Below are 18,279 nucleotides of genomic sequence, written 5' to 3' on the forward strand. Positions count from 1 at the left end.
TAACTTGGGACATTACAGTTTCAACAGTAAAATATTTGGTACTTGATCAAAATTGAGATATGCTCTAAAATAATTGTATTTGTCTTTAGCAAATACTACAATTGAGTTTTGAACAAAACTGAGGATTGAAGCTGATGAAAATTACTCCAGCTTGACATGAATTGACAGATGTGATACCTAGCAAGGGATTTCCCTGGAAATTTTCTTATTTTCTTTCACTAATTTAGAAAAAGTTTATTAAAAATCTGCGAGAATGTACTGAAGTACTCTGGCTTCTTGAAATGTTAAAAAGTTATCCAGAAACTAGAAATCTTATAAATGATCTAAAATTTCTTAGCAAAAGGAAAAGGAAAAAAAGAAAAAAAACCAAACAACCTATAATTTAATCACACAACTAATATAATGGACATACATTTCTCACCTTATGAGCTTTTTGAAAAAAACAAAAATAATTCCAAAGAAAGCTTTCTCACTTTTCTCTCTATTGAAATACTTAATTGCCAAGTAACCAAATTTCAGTAAACAGCAACAAATACACAAACACTGCTACAAAATCACTATGGAAATCTCCATGCATTTCAAGGGTATGACTTGTAAAAACCTCAAAATATCAAACACAGATGTCATATCTTGCTAGCAAATTTGAGTTTTCCAATGCCAAAGTGGTATGAAATTAAAAACTTTCACCTTTTAAAAAAACTTAAAGAGATAAATTGGCCAAAATAAAGTAATAAACAAAACGCCTTGCCCTCAAACTTGACTTAGCTATTTTCTCTTTCTGACAGTAACCAGCTAAATTGTGCATTTTCCTCTTCCCCCAGCATCAGAAGATCAGAAAATTGAAGGTGAAGAGAGAAGGAGTAGCTCGTTCTGTTAGAACTCCTATACTATATAGAAAATGTTGGCTGGAAGGGAGACCTACAAGTGTCAACTCCAACCTCAGGACAACAGTGGGACCGTGGCAAACACTTGATCATTTCAACCATGGCTTTGGCCTGCTGGATCTCCAGGGATGGACATTCCACAACCAACCCTAGAAACAATATTCTTCAATATGGAGGGGGAAAAATGTAGATTATGAATGAAAACTAAAGAAAACAATCCTTAGGTTTCCACCAAAAACAGCACAAGCCTTATGGAGCAGCAGATTCTTATGTTAGTTATGTATTACCCCCTTCAACTTGTTGGATGGAAAGAGGAATTCAACAGTTACACAGCAACTGTCCCAGTTCCACATAGATATTCCAAGCTGTGACTCACTTAGGTTAACCTTAAAGAATGAAATGTTGGGCCTTGCTCTTTTAAGGTGTAGGACTAATACTCTGTAATTCATTGTTTAACTGAAGAATGTGTACCAGTTGCCATGGCAATGGCTAATCCATATTCCTGCAGCTGAATATTTTATTCAAAATTATTAGTTTTACAAAGGACTTTGATTTCCATCTCTTCAGAATGTACAGCACCGCATACTGCAGCTCTAAATTTGCTCAGGTGCAGCCTCTCAGTTTGCACCTGTACCCTGGACATTTGCACTTATAAAGCAGGCAAGGGGGCTTTGGGGGCTCACTGCATTCCTGATTACAGCTACTCTGTGGAATCAGCAATTTGGGATAAAGAATCTCAGATGAAGTCACAGGATCTCACAAGAAATCCCTGAAGGAATTGCATCCCTTGAAACGTGATTTCAAACCCAAAGCACTGTGGGGAGCAGCCTCATTCCCCCTGGTGAACACCTTAGTTCTGTGCATGGGGAAAACAGTGCAGTGACCCCATTTTGTAGGAGATTCACCTTCTGGAAGGAGGGATCCTGCTTTTGCCTACCTCGTGCCTACTCAGGTGAATAAGTGACTTTGTTTACTGGGCTGGGTATTTTTTTATCCTGCAATTTCTACATGTCCATAGAGAATGGCTTGGTAAGTTTGAAACAAAGGTATTTATAGAGAGAAGAAATATGTGTGATGTATTCTTCAGAGCATCATACTCATGGGAGAATTCTGAAGACAAATCAGAGCAGTGTGTCATTTATTTTATGCACATTTGCTGCACAAGTACATATATGCCTACACCCACTGAACAAGAAAGGAAAACAAGGCAGTTCCATTGCATGGCTTGTCATTATTTCTGAGCTGGAGAGGAACCTCACTAACATTCCTCCAGGTATTTGAAATGCCCTCTGTCCTTCCCACACACTGGTATTCCCCATCCCTACTGAACACACACACAGTCAAACATCACTGCTGCAGAGGAAACAAGTCATGGCAGCAGGAGGCAGAGCTTTTACTTTCTCAAGTTCACAGTGTAGAATTTACCCACCCCAGAATGACAGAGGGATCTGGACTGAGCAATCCTTTATTCCACAACCAGATCTTGCTAATGCAGATGAACAATCAGCATTTCCCCAGAGGCCATCCTGTCCCCCAACAAACCAAGGTATGGAATCTGACAGGACAAATATTGATTTCCCCAGAGGAATTAATTTTTCCAAACACAAGTGAAGTATTATCTCAAATCAGCAATCAAACTGCAGCAGCAGTTTGCATTTAAAGACATTTAAAACTATTATACTGCAGTGCATTTAATATGTAAACATTCAGGACAGCCTAAGTACAATATGTATTCACTTACAGACCTTGAGTGTACTAGATGTAAGTGTTGACATATTTAATTATTTCTGAATCAACACGGTTTTAAATTAATTTCTCATTTTATGGTGGTTTAATTTACTAAAGGCACAATCCAAAGCCTTTTCACAGGAAGGAAAAATTATCGTAACCCTTGAAATGACTCAAAAGATCTTCTCAGAAATGCTACTTATCACACCAATATTGTAGGTCCAGCCTTCCCTGCAGATGTTTAGTGCCCCTTCACTTACAGAAAATTAATTTACGTAAATTTTCCATAATTTATTTTACTCTTTGAAAGAATTTATAGCCTATATGCCCATTTCACCAGTCAGTGGTATGGATCTCCCAGATATGAGACTCCTATTTGACCCATATTTAACTGACTTTAATAAAATCAAGTTACCCAAACTTGAAGAGGAATAAAAATGGATTATAAATGGATATGCCTAATCCACTCACGACCACTCCTATTATTTCATTCATCCCATTATTTCATATCAAAATAATATGAAATAATATGGAAACTGGAAAATGTATTTCTGAAGTGGTGCATATACAGTATTCTGACATTTCTCTGATGAATAAAGTACATCTACTATTAATCCCCTCCTAATTTATTCCATTAACTCATTGTCTATTTGAACAGTTTATTTGAACCACCTACTCAGGGCAAAGAGTGATTTCTGAAATCAAAGATAACTCTAAGATGATACAAGTTAATTTTCTGTGTCATCTGATTAACTTCCAGCAGTTCATATACTTTTTTACTGTTACTGTGAGCACAAAAATTCACTATCCTCAAATATCCTTTTGTATCAAGATGATTAAGGAACTGTTTTTTTCAGGTAAATATTCAAGTGAGGAGAGAGAATAATAGAATGATTATGTTTACCAAGCTTAAACTCACAATCTGTGGATGGTATTGTTTCAGTATTCAATCTATCAAGTTCTACCTCAAAATCTCTATTCCAGATGAGAGCACTTGAACATTTCATCTAAAAGATGTGTCCTCTTACAAATAAATTCGTAGATTCCAGATTGATCTACCAATCCTAGACTAAAAAAATAAATTAATGTGATGGCTCAGTTCTTGGAAGAACATTTAGAACACATCACCCTCTTGCCTTTGCTTCCCCCTTCTTCAAAACTGTAAGATCAAGGTGTACAAAATAAAACTCCCCATGCAAAAGAACATACAAAGTGAAGTGACAGCAAACTAAGCCAAACTTCAATGAACTTTGCAATTATGGAAATCTGAATTAAAAAAAAAACTTGTGAATTGTTCATTATAGAACTCAACAGAGAAAAAGTGATTTGGGTTGTATAAAGTTGGGCACTGTTTAAGAACAAGTTTCAAGCTCATGGATAGTCCTAACTCAAACAGAAATTAGGTAATATTGGATTAAAAAAAAAATCAAAATAACCAACATGATTTAGATCAGTAGTAAAGGGCACATAATGAATTAAAGAAACTACAGCCATTCCTAGCAATGCATATGAGTCAGGACTAAGCAATTGCATAACTGATCAAGGAAAAAAATATATTAAAAAAATGGGCAGCAGAGGACACTAAGAGATTTCATAAAGAACACAGTATTTATAACATGCTGGATACATGCATGGTTTGTGGCAGAAGTATTAATAGAAGTAATAATACAGAAAAAAAGACAAAAGCAGTCACTAAGTATTGGTCTTCAGGAAAAAGTGAGATGATGCCATTGCAGGGTGAGTGCTTTCTACAACAATTATTAGAGAGGGAAAGTTAATTAACAGATGCTGAAGTGAAATAGATCTGGATAATTTGCATCCCAAAACTTTGAGACAGCTAGCCAAGCAGCAAAAAGTGTCACAAAGAGATTACATTGCTAAGCTTTAAAAAACAAGCAAAACCAATATCCATAAATTGGGCAAGTCAGGCAAAATACTGGAATGGTTCATGTATGACTTTACTAATAAGCAAGTAAAATAAGGCAAAATTAATGCCATATGAAATGGATGTATGGGAAATAAAGTTAGCTACCTGGAATTCACCTTTTTTTTCTTTAAATGCATTAGAAAGCTTGACTGATAAAAAAGGGTACATCCTCAAAATTAGGGTACCCTTCAAAAGGGTACATTTTCAAAAAACAACAGCACAGGACATTTTCATTAAGAACTAGAACAATTCAACATGACATACACAAGACAACATTTTTTTAAATCACTAATAGACACTAATAAATAACTGTGAATTAGAATAACCTAAGTTTAGATGAACACTGCAGAATTTGGCATTTAATTCCATACTAGCATCATTACTGGTATTTAAAAGGAAATTAAAATCATTGCAGATAAGGCTTTTGTATAATAGACTGAAGAATGCTCTGACGTAGAGTAGAACACAAATGTTCAGCAATAAAATCATTTGATGGAGAAAGCTGAGCAGAGAGAAGCAGAGGCTGTGCTAAACATCAAGTTATCAGGTATCTGTTGCCATATTTGCATATCAAGAGCACACACTGAGAATCAGGGGTTTAGAAGAGTTCTGGAGTCACTGAGATCAATGTCAGAGACTTTGCAGCAAAGGTTCAGCCTCATCTCTGGACATGCACACAGGGACGTCCCAAGCACACAAATGGATGCTAAATTACTTTATGCACTTGGCACCAGTGCAGCCAGAGCTGGAATAAGGCCTCATGCAAGGACTTATAATTTTTTTAATCAGGCAGATACATTGGAGAATATTCAAGCAACACAAAAACAACAAATCTATTAGAAAACATACTTTGCCAAAGGGCACAGAACTCCATCTATCTCTTGTTGAAGGGAAGCTTGAGGAGTGTCTTGAGTGCAAAAGCAGCTACATGCCATGCAGAGCTTAGAAATTTAGAAACAAAAAGATATAAAAGCTTCTATTGATGGAAAATGGCAACTATTAAAAGATATGAGCTCAGAAAAAAAAGTGCATGTTTTGTTTGGTACATTTCACTTAAGGATACCTTATTATTTGAACAAATTACCCAGATCAGGATCTTTCAGCAAGAGTAATTTTTAACAAATAAATTAGGATGGTCTGAAATATCTAATTCCAACATTAATTCATTTGGGAAAGTTGTATGGCTTTGTCCAGTGACATGGAAGGCACTCTAAGTTGACTACACAAGTGCCAGCCCCTCCAAACTAGAAATTAGTTCCTTTAAGGAATTTTACTGCTGCACATTGCAGGCTCACAAATATTGTGGTGCTTTTCGTGTCATGATAATGATCATTGAGCAGTGTGGTAGGGGACTGAGTAAATGAGGTAATCTGTAATTAAAATTAAATGTAAGTTTAATTTCTATTACACCTTTAATTCTGTTATGAATTCTGGTCCAGTACTTACATAATAACCCACATTAATCAACATTATCTCTGTACTATTTTAAAAACTTGGTATGCAGCCTCTTTTCTAAGTGCCAAAAAAGTCTGCCATCACAAGCAGAAAAAGAGTGATTTACATTTACTTCCAAAATATAATTTAAGGAGTTTAGGATGACAGTTGGAAGGCTGGTTTTCACTAATCACACATATGTTTCTATGTGCAATCAGGTAGAAAACTAAGGTTTAAATTTACAGTAAACTAAGCACAATATTTTCATTTGCAAAAAGTAAACAAATATTTGGCTTTTTCTCTCTGCAGTCCCTTATTCCAAAATTGTTTCGCTTGAACTGGGCAAAGCTAAATGAAGAGAAAACAAACAAGGCAGATGGTTAAATGTCTGTATGGTCTGGAATTCCATCAACTTCCAGCTACCAGCTTACCACAAGGTACAACAGCTCATAACCAGTACCAGAAGAAGTAACCAAACCCCTGGGGAGTTCTATGAAGCAGCACATGGAAAAGTGGTCTTTTGTGTCCAGTGGCCATTTTCAAGAAAGTTCCTCTGGCACTGGAACTTTCTGCAATGTTCTGCTAGCACATGCTAACCACATCCTGCCTCCAGTTTGGATGAAAGGTGGATGCAATTCTTACAGACCTGTATAAGCCAATGCATTCCAAGCTAAGTCTAAAAACTATAAAAGGAAAATCAAGTTTCACAAAAGAAAATTAGCCTGCATACCAAGTCCAGCTAATTTCACCAGAGGAGGAACTCTTCCAACAAGAAAGACAGTTTTAAACAGAGGCTATTTCTTCCAAATAACCAAACCCTTTTTGACAAACTGTAAAATTCCATTTAGAGGTTACTTATATGGGAGTAACTTCTCTGATTCCAGAAATGTAGCCATCTTTGGATAAGGTATGGCAGCTACACCACCAATCCAGAACTGCCAGTATCTTCAGCTAGCAGGGATGAGCAGTAACAAAGAGGCCTCTGGGCTCCAAACCCCTTCCAGGGGTAGCAGAGGTACCACTACTAAATCTCTGGCAAGAAAACATCACTTAGCAGACTGCAGATTTTTTTTTATTATCTACATGTCTCTATTTTCACCTACTCACTGCTTTCAGCCTTGGGTTTTTGAGGGAAAAGCAAACCTTTCTCTAGTGCACAGAGCGATCTCCATCAGAATGCTCTGTGAATCATTCTTTCTTTATGCTCCTTTCATTGGGATGTGGAGACAAGGAACTAATTTCTCAGCACTACAGCAAAACTAAAAAAGTTCTAAAATCAGTAATGCTAGGCAGCAGCTCCAGCATGAAGAAAGAAAAAGAATTTGCCATGTAATTTCAAAAGCTGAAGAGATGGATTCATAAACAGAGGACCAAGAATGCCAAATGTCACCTCAGTGATAAGAGGGGGCCAGGTCTCTCAGAGCCAGGAAAAAGCATGGCCCACATTCAGCAGGTGAAACAGCAAAGATTCCTAACACAGACACACACACACCCCCACAAAGCCCACACGCCTTCAGAATTCACAATTGTACTTTATCAGCCTCCCACTCTAATGATTCCAGAGTCAGGATAAGGACCTTATTTACTGTGTCTCACTTTGCCTGAAGAGAACCATTTTAATGGTTACAGTGCTGTACAAGTACCTCTGGTCAGGGCACCTCTTCATTTGTTTAAAAACAGAAGTCTTGTTAAAATGCAACACACTTTTTACTACAGGAAAGAACATAAAAATAACTGCCTTAGCAGGAGGCCCTGTAGTCTTTAGGGATTGAAAAGCAAAGAAAAGAGCAACCCAGAAACCTTAGAGTCAGTATTGTGGCCTCTTGGAAAGAGGTTTAAAAGATCGAGAGCAAATAGATTAGCAGCCCTTTAGGCAAGGCTGGAGCCTTGATCTTATCTATGAAAAGGCAAGAACAAAAACCAGTAAGAAAGACTGAAGAGTGAGCTCTGTTTAATTTACATTTCTCCATTACTAAAAATTAGAAAGGTACAAGGTTCTTTAAGGGAGAAGATAAAATTCTAATTATTCAAATTTTAAAATTTAAATATATTCAACCTAAGCCCTGAATCCAGAACCGGAGTTTAGGATTTTTCAGTGAGAAAGAGGGGAAATCATTGATCTTAATATTCATCCCAGTGTGAGGGGAACACAGACCAACCACAGCAGCACTGAAAAGAAATGGCTCTTCAATTTTTAATGCACTTGTGTGGGTAGGGGGGGTCATGTGCACTGAGATGCACACACTTCTGGATTTTCTTACATCTGATATACTCACAGGTCACAGCAAAATCTCTAGAGACTGGCAAGAGCTGATACTTAAAGACTTGGACCTAATGTTTTTCACACAATTACCAGCTCAGTGATACTTGAACACAACCACTGTGCAAAGCATTTCTTTGCATCTAAAGGGTAAAGGAGGTTTGCTTCCACTGTGTAGAGGACATTGACACAAGACTGTTACTGCTTTACTTTTCCCCCTGAAATGATGAAATAATGTGATAATGAATGCTGAGCAAGAAGGTACTAACACCCCCGTGACACAAACAGAAAACCCATGGGGAATTCATAAGGGATAAGCCCAGGGAAGGAGGAAATTCACCCTGACACAAACTGGTTAAGAGTAAAGAGACAAACTGTGCTTGGGGGGGCTGTGCACATGATTTATTCTTTAATACCTTCTGCTGCAGTATTTTTGGGGCACATCAAAGAACAATATAGGATGATGTTGACAATCTCTCTCACATATAAAAATTTCATTATAGAGTGTTCAAGGCATCTCTCTGTATGAGAAACAGGAATTCATAACAGTTGGCTTTTTCTCTGTCCTGAGGAAACCCCTCACCCTCATGGTAACTGTATTGGGTTTGTATGGCCAGGTTTTGGTAGCAGGGGGCAACAGGGGTGGCTTCTGTGAGGAGCTGCCAGAAGCCTCCCCCATGCCCAGTGGAGCCCATTCCTGCAGCTCCAGGATGGATCCACCACTGGCCAAGGCTGAGCCCATCAACAACAGGGGTGGGGCCTCTGGGAAAACAGATTTAAGGAGGGGTGGGAAAGCCTGACACTGAATACTCTTGCCAGAATTTGTTCTGAAGGCTGCAGATGTAAAATACAACGAAAATCTTATAAATTGGAAAAGAAGGAAGAAAAAAATAAAACGGTCAGCACACCATTGTCAGACCTGCAACTATTTTACATTCTAAAAGGTTTTTAAATGGTTCTTGTAAACAATTTTCTATCTCCTTCTGCAAAGCTTTCAGCATTAACTTTTACAGAGATGCCTTTGCTCAATGTCTTTTCTTATAGAATCATAGTGAAACAAGTTTATTTTTCATCAATAAGAAGTGCAGAGTTCCTTTCCCTCCTGTAGTTACAGCAGCTGGATAGCCTGAGCTGACTGAGATGCACCCTCATAATTTCCATCTCAATTCAGTGTAAAACTCTTTTCTTGTTTCCAGAGCTAAACTCATGCACTCCGTCCTGTCTTAATTATGTGGCTGCCAACGTCTGCCTCAGGAATGATTGCACTCTGGAAACCCAGCAGCACTTCTGATGCACTTAGCACACAACAGACTTCAGAGTCTTCAGAAAGGATGGCACTGCATTTCTGGGCCTCATGAAAAAACATGCACTCTCAGTTGTTTTTCACATACATGGATGAAATTGCAAAATCAGAATATGTAATAAAACCAAGAGATGAAATTATCCTCTCAGTCCTTCCACAAGCAAAATGAATTAGAGCTGTATTTGATTTTCAGAAGTAAATTTACTTAGAATTTGACCCAAAATTCATATGGAAGATAACCACTACATGAGAGCTAGCCAGGAAAAGCTGCCAACAGTGCATCAAGAGTTTTAACAGAGGCCACTACCCACTGCTGCTTTCTTTTCCAACCTAGAAAAAGAAACTGCTTACCAGATGCTGAAATCTTCAGCAGCAAAGAATCTATCATTCTCTTCTCATTACTGCACTGCACATGAAAAGTACCTTCCTTTGACTTCAGTGTAGTCAGATGACTACAGACTAGAAAGAGGAGACACAGTCCCTATGTTTTATTAAACACTTTAAAAATTGATACAAAGAGTGCTCCAGTAACAAGAGCTGACAGCTTTGATTAACATAGCTACATTTCCTCCCTGCTCCTGCATCACAGCCATTGTAATTTAAAAAATAAATAAAACCTTCTTCGTAAAGTACAAGAAACTTCTAAAAACAGCAATTTGCAAAGTCAAGGCAAAGAAGAAATAAACCTAAAACCTTACTGCCCACAAGTCATGCTCCATAAAGTGGAAGGGTCTATACCTAGGAAGAAGCCCTTGACAGTATTGTGCAATTAACTCTCATTACATTAAGTTCTCAAACAAGTATCCAGAGTCTCTACATGGCATCCAGGCAGAAAAAGCAACGTGACCTCTGCCTCAGACCATCCCTGCAACAGACAGACTGGGGGGTTCACAGAGAGAAGTGGAAGGGAATGCAAAACTTTAGACAACATCACAGCTTATTTTCCTTCAGAGGCTACAGAGCATCCCCAATACTTCCATGTGACACCAAACAAGGTTTCTCATGTGGTAACAGAATCATCTTGCCCTACCACTATTCAGGCCTATTTAAGTCACATTTTCTGTTGTTATTTTTCTTTTTTTTATTAAAGTAGGCAAGAGCAAACAGCTTTATAATCATATTACCTACTCTCAGTCAACTGTTTGCCAATGTAACAATATAGTATAGTGGTGTATATTAAAGTTCAAAAGTTGGACTCCAAAGCAAAACCTATTGAAGAGAATTATTTATAACCTTTAAATCAAGCTGCAGGGAAAGGAGTGATAAGGGATTCTGGTTGACTATTGGGGCAGTAGGGCACAAAATGAAACAGCATAATTTAAATCCTTCAAAATTATATTTTAACTTTTAAAATGTCTGTGTTTGACACAAATAAAATAACCACCCTCATGCATATATAAATATTGGCTGTGACAGCACTACTTGTGTAGCCTGAGTGCCAGGGCATGTGCATGCTCCCATGCCCCCAGCACTGGAAATGTTCTGCTTTTGAGGACAGAAATTTCCTCTTTTACTTAGTGACAACTATTAGTAGTCAAATTCATTTTAGTAGGATTACTTCCAGGCTCACCAACATAGTGACTGTGTGCACCTAGAGAATTGTCTACTGTCTGCAGCATCCTGGCAGTACCAGAGCACAACCAAGTTTTGATTTTCCTGGGCTCTTCTGGAAGCAATTTGGTAAAGAATTATTAACAATAAAAAATAGCACAGAAAATACAACAAAAGCTAATGCAAAAACTGAAAAGGCTAAGGGAGACCCTACAAACTGCAGGGTATTTTAGATTTTATGCTCAAACTGACTTGGAGTCATGGAATTCTTTTAATTTATGCTTCTGCCTTTGATGTAGCTGTTAACTGAACGTGTCACTGACCTTGGGTGGATGACAGAGGTAATCATTTCCCAAGGATGAATTGCTCTTGAACAGTTCTTCATTATCAGGCAGGCCTATGATTTCTTTTAAAGACTAGACATGCCTCTATTCTTCTGCTTTCTTTATTTTGATAAAGCAAGTGTATCTCATTACTAAGGAACATGCTAAAAATCTATTTTATTTCCAGCTTGTTGCATTCCAGAGTATAGATGATCTTCATGTGTTTTTTTGAAAAAGATCTGTATAAACATTAATGAGAATTACTGGATACTGAACATTTCAGAAAACTCACAGGAGCAGTAGGAGGTTTAGTTATAGAATTTTTAATTTTCTTTTTTTACATCTGGCCAAAAAGTGAAAGTATTAAGCAATCAAACCCAGCTTATTCCATGCCTAGAAAACTGTGGTAGACCTTATCAACCCTGTGATCTTTCATCATGAGGTAAAATTTATTTTTGATTCCAATTAGCCTCTGGATGTCTCAAAATAGGAAGAAGGTCCCTGTGGAAATTGTGTCCTTTGCTCACAAAGGACAAGGGGACTTGCCAGTAATACCAATGCACATTTGTCAGTTTATGATCCTCCTGGCACCACTGATCTGTGAATAAAAAAACACAGACCAAGAAAACCTAGTTTTTCTCATCTCTCCTTCTTGGAATGAAATCTGCTTTTACCCATCTCTATGATTTTACCCTTTCTTGCCCTTTCTTTAGCAATAACAAGGGAAGAATATCTTACATTAGTTTTCCAAAGTTTAGTATGCAGGTTGCTCAATATTATATGCAAATACTTCATAATATATTTATATGCTCCCCTTAATGTTTGCCAGTCTCAAAGGGGTTGAGACAAAAGGTTCTTAGGAAACTGATGCCAAGTATTTCCAGTCCTTAGTATTCAAACTGGAACGTTGTAAGGAAGAAAGATTTTTCCTGATGATCATTTTACTTAATGATCTTTACCCAAAGAGCTCTCCATGGACTCATCTCCTCTTTCAAAGCAGAGCTCCCTGCATTCAAACCACTCCCCATTCCCAGTCTCTTAATCCTGGATCCACATTTCAGCACTCCAGCCAGGAGACTGCCCCACTATTAACCTCTATCAACCAGAACAAGCTTCTGCAATTCTGCACAAACTTCCAATTCTTCCAGTTTGCTCCCCTTGCTGTGTGTTTTCATCTATCAGTAATTAGAAATAGCATGTCAAATCTGAATTCTTTAGTCATTTTCAAGTGCTTTAAAGTCTGTACCTGCTCAGACATTCAAATCAAACTTTCTGAGCTGAAAAAGTTACTGCTTTTCAAACTGAAAGTTTCTTATTTTATAAACTTGTAGGGTCATGGTCAATTGATGACTACCATAGAATACTACCTGAAAGTATGTACTTTATAAGACAGCACCTGAAACACAAATTGCTTGATGCTGCCTAGTGCAAGCAACAATAATCAAAAACACAAATAGCCAGTTTATTTTAAAATTGCCATTACTTACACAGTAAACACAGCTCACTCTTGTACATAAACATTTTCAAGTGAAACTGCTTACACTGGACAGTAATTTTAGCAAGCTCTCCAATATAATTTGCTTGACTTTTAATGAAATTTAACTGCTGGGAATAAGGTTGCCATAAAGCACAAGCCCTCACTCCTCTGCCTGTGGACTGAAGTCCAAGATGAGCTGCTCAGAGCTGATCCATTGTTTCCAAATGTGGCTCCCAGGAGAGGGACTGCAGTGACTCCTTAGCAACAATCCATTCTCACACTTTGGAATCTTTAAAGGATTCAGAATTTATATACATGATGAAGAATTTCTGTTATAAACTCCTGACCCAGGAAGCTCTCTACCTTGATTATTGTTTGTGAAAAAAAAAACTAAAAATACCACCATCTTGTCTATAGTAACCAGTGAAATGAAGACAAAGGATACACAGTGTTGGTTCAAAACTCACCACCACCAAGTACCAAATCAATGCACAGCAGGAAGTCCTTGCTATACTTTCACAGAATTCAGATACAAATTTGTTTTCCCAAACAAATAAAATTATTCAATTTGAGGATCCTTATACTAGTATTTTGCAAATTGGGCTATGTATGTTGCCAAATAAAATGGATTTCTTCAACTTCCCTCATTTTTCTGAGATGAGCTAAGAACACAGTCGTTAAAGTACATTGTGAATTAAATTTTATAAACCTTCTATTTAACAGAGAAAAGAGACACTCAGAAGCTTTTGCTTCTAAAGAAGTTCAGAGTTATGATTCTGATCAGCCCCCAACTGAACTGGATTACTACTGCATCATCCAATTCATTGTCTTCAGAAATATAAAAGTGCTACCAGTGTTAGCAGGCTTTGGCAGCACAAAGAACTTGGCCACTGTACTCACAGTCAAATGCAAAAGTTGCACTAATGCAAAGATAAATTATGGACCCAGTATAAGGAGTGAGGGCACAAACATCAACAATATCAGCAAATAGGAATAATAGAACAAGTATATCAATCTGTCTGTATTTCACAAATTCCTCATATTTTTGAGATTTATTTTTTAATAAATGCCATAGAATACTCTATGGCATTTTCAGAGAACTTTATGGATGCTGTATTTTAACCTGTTGGGTAAAATACTTTGGAAAACAAAGTGCAAGTTAAAAGATTTTAAAGAATTCCAGAACATAAAATTTCAGTAGTTACTATTAACCGCATTATAATGTCAAATCCATTATCTGGAATTGAAGCTAAATCTCACATATCTACTGAGCAACCCAAGAAGAAATATCAGACTGTTTCAATATTGGAATACTTCAGTTAATAAATGTTTAATATTGATAATTTCTGGTATGTCCATTTCATATTTCTAATTGAAAGACTCATTTTTTCAGGATGGCCTCATGCAGGACTGATTTGATGAAATTCAAAAAGCTCTTACTTTCTAAGTGGTCATCTCTATTTCCAGGACAAATACTCAAAAATAAATTAGCAAAATTTCCTTTGATGTCTGCTGAAGGAAAATCAAGTTTTGTATGAGTAATTAGCACAGGACCAACAACAGAGGCCCTGAAAGGGGTAGGTCCTCTGAAAAGCCCTTTCTAAGCCCTCCAGAGGGCAGAACTGCCAGACTAGATGTCTTTCAACATTAAGCTTCATATTCCCTGGGAAACCAAGTGCAAAACAATCTTACAACGTTAATGAAATGCTGAGCTAGAATAACAAGTAGTCAGATGCAGCTAATATTAATCTTTCTCCTGTGGTTCCACTGCTCTGATGCAGCACTTCCCAATTCCTTTTTCTTAAATACAAACACTGATCTCTTTTTTGCAAAGTTAAAAATCAATATTGTACAAGGACCCTGGGCCTAAGCAGTTAATGCTTCAGCTAAAAATGAACAAACCTTCTGCCACACAGTGACACAGGCCCTCTGCACACACTGGGGCTGTGTAGATATTTTATCATTCATTCATCAAAGTGCCGGCGAAAATTTTGCCCTCCACTACAATCCACTTGGAAATTAGGAAAACGATGCAACATAAAGAAACCTGCTCTTCTGAAAGCAAAAATACCAACAAAACAATAAAATAAGAGAAAAATCTAAGGGAAAAATCTCTGGGAAAGATCTGATTTTATCAATTTGACTACAGAACCTCGGTATGTGGGAAAAACAGTTTACACTGAGAACGCTACCAGGCAGCAGGGGATTGACCTGTGACATGAGAACAGCCACCCTGGAGGATGAAGACATGTTGTGCTTTTGCACATAGACTCTTTAGCTTGGGAAAAAGAGACAGATTGATGTTCCCAAAGAGAATCAGTAGTCTCAGAAGAAGTGATCTAGAAAAAAAAAAAAAAAAAAAAAAAAAAAAAAAAGGCAAGATCCTGGCTGGAGAAATTATACTGGAAGCAAGAGTCTACCCATCAAACAGAGGCATGGATATTAACACCAGGGAATTCCCAGGGACTTGCACCAGGAATGCCCATGAGCACTCACTGCAGGCAGTGGTGCAACACAAACTGGCTCAGCTTTCATCCAACCTTCCCAGGGCAGCAGCAATCTGTCCCAGCTGGGAAGGGAAGCCAAGAACAGTGAATACAGCAGGAAACAAGACTGATAAACCAGGAAGAAGGGTAAATCTCCAGTTTTGTTTTAGATTAAATTCCTAAACTAACTACGGACCATTTGCCCTGGTTAATGCATGTACTATGTGAGTCTGCAGCCACAATAGATAAAAAGAAATTGCAGTTCTGTTTCCAGAGAAGCAGACATGAAGCCTAATAAGTCTAACTGTGACACTGAATTGAATAAACTTGCTGTTGACCAGTCAGTACCCTTTCTGTGATTCCCCTTAATGTCTGACTTTTCAAATCTTAGCAAAAAGATTCACAGGTTCACATGGCTTAACAGAAATGATACATGTTTCAACAGCAACAATCCTCATTCTGCTTATTAGAGTAGAAAAAGCAGGGTGGAAAACCAAAGAAATTTCAGTTAAGTGAACAAAATCCTGAATCAAGTGAAGTACAACTTCAGCACAATTACATTCTCTTTCTCTGTAAGAATCAAGAGAAAAGCAGGGGCAGAGGTTTCAGCATCTTACTCACCTCCCCCTCAAACACATACTTCTCATGTGAGGAAACTGAAATCCCCAGGCTACTGAAACTCTTCTCTAAGATGAAAAACAAAGAGTGATCAAGGAGCAAGTAATACAGACAAAGAATTAAAATAACTGATGTCATACCTTGCTGACTCCATTGAGAGAGGGCCAGTGTCAGAAGCAAACTGATAAGGGATGCTGAAGAAAGAACCATTGAGAACATGGGCTCATACCAGTGCTGCTGCATATTCCTCTTGATGGAAGATGAGAGGCATCCTGGGCATGGGCAGGACACATATTATTACTCTAAGCAAAACATTTATAGAGCAGCTAGCTAATAGCCTGCAGCAGTTTAAAGTATAACATTTCAGATAACTGTTGAATTATTTTTGAAATCACCAGCCAAAAACATCACTTGGTAGAAAACAAAGCAAAGGAACAGCCTTAGACCAGAAAAGAAGTGATGGTATTTTCAAATAGCTGAAAAACAGGAAACAGGACCCAAGGCAAGTTGGGCTTGTCCCTTGAGTTGAAGCTGATGCACACTGAATTGTTCTCTTAGTTCCACTAACAGGTTATGTTGTTTTTTCTATACCCTTTTTTCTTAGCTATCAAAAGAGACCTGCAGAGATAAATACCTCAACTGTGGTAAATACTAAAATTCCTCTATCCCTAGAAGCAGCCACAGCACAGAAACAAACTACACCTATTGAAGGCCAGGAGATGTGGAGACTGAAATTTTAATAGGATGCCACTGTTCAGTCCAGAGACAACAGGGGAGGGAGAAATGCAGGTAGCCCAGATATGCACCATCTACCTTCAGGCAGCTCATGTTCAGATATCAATGAAGAGACAGATGTGCAAGCAGCTGGATAATTTAGGTGCTCAGCTCCTTTGAGCAAACAGTTATTTAGATTAGAAGCTTATTGTCAGCACAATGTAGTTTTAAAAAATTAAGATACTGAACCACTTAGAGCTAAAAGATGAAAAGGAAATGTGCTTGTTGCTCTTTCAGCCTTACTGGAGTTTACTGAAGATAACGATCAACACAGAATGCCAGCAAGTTTAATAAAAACAGGACAACAATAGGAATTTTGAGATTAGAGTGAAAGCAATGTCTGCTCAAAGGCAGACAAAACCACATTCAAACACTTATTTTCAAATGACAGTCAACATAACTGAACTTCAGCCTTAAAAACTTAATAATTTTTCCCCACAGTTAGCAATAAGTATTACCTTGTCCACAAAGGAGATGTAATCAGTGCTACTTTCCCCTAACAAGATAACATCTGGCAATAACAATTATATTGATTATCTGATTCCTGCAACCTTTGCAGAACAAAGCCTTGGCCATGAATGCATAATTCCCACCTCTCTATCATGGTTTATTATGTAATAAGATATTGATTGAACTGGAGGAGGGAGCTTTCCTGGGCCAGTCTTTCAGGTGTATTTAACAACCCCCTAGCTTCTTTTCCTAAAAAAACCCACAGGGTCTGGGTAATTACACCTCATGCTATGTTGTTCAACTGACTGGGTTTTCAGGGCCCACTTACATTTTGCTCCTCCTGCAAAAGCAGCCATAAAACACAGCCCACATGAATAAACTGCTGAACTGCTGCAGTCAGAAACACCATGACCTTTTGACAGTAAAATTCTTTGCAAAAGAGACAAAGCATGAATGATCTTTGATAAATCACATTTTCAGACCTAATCTGTTTTATAGCTAGAAGGTAGATGAAACCATGCCTGTGGTGCGTGAGAAAAAGCAACTTCCCATCGTGTCTCTTGCACTTTCTTCTATTTACCCATTACCAAAACCACTCAAACCCCCAGTATACCTTCACTATCAGCTAAGTGCAGGAGCCTAAAGGGAGATGTCTGGGCCAAAATTTAGACAGCTTGGCACAAACCTCCTGGCACATCCCACTATGAGAAATTCTCCACAAAATAATTACAACCAATGTCAAAAAATACATCCAACAGCAACAGAGGGTAATACGCAAACCATGTTTGTAATTAACCACTTGTTCTGAAAATACTAATATAATTTCATTTTGTAGATTCATTAATAGCAAATTAAACTAATTATTTATATTGCTGTACCATAGTTTGTGCTCTGTGCATTATGCAACTAAATAGCATTGATAAAACTACTACACTGCTATGCAGAATGTAATTAGAATTCCATTTTGCATATGCAATTGCTGCTGTACTATAATAAAGAATTAACTGATAAACAAGATTCAGGATACAAGTATTTGTCCTCTTTCCAATCATTATATTTTGTAA

At 37.6% G+C, this 18,279-nt stretch overlaps 1 protein-coding gene across 6 annotated transcripts in view; it reads right to left on the reverse strand.

The window, feature by feature from the left end:
- FHIT (fragile histidine triad diadenosine triphosphatase) overlaps positions 1 to 18,279 on the reverse strand; it is a 521,930-nt gene that overhangs the window by 407,019 nt on the left and 96,632 nt on the right. Inside the window, exon 1 of one of the 6 annotated variants that reach the window (XM_077184625.1) lies at positions 16,132 to 16,228. The exons of the other annotated variants lie outside the window; for them this stretch is intronic. The gene's annotated coding sequence lies outside the window, so the exon portion shown is untranslated. Of the gene's footprint in view, positions 1 to 16,131; positions 16,229 to 18,279 lie in introns of those variants that run through there. 6 annotated transcript variants of the gene reach the window in all.

This window comes from Agelaius phoeniceus, chromosome 11 (genome assembly GCF_051311805.1).
Source record: "Agelaius phoeniceus isolate bAgePho1 chromosome 11, bAgePho1.hap1, whole genome shotgun sequence".
NCBI classification, from domain to species: domain Eukaryota; kingdom Metazoa; phylum Chordata; class Aves; order Passeriformes; family Icteridae; genus Agelaius; species Agelaius phoeniceus.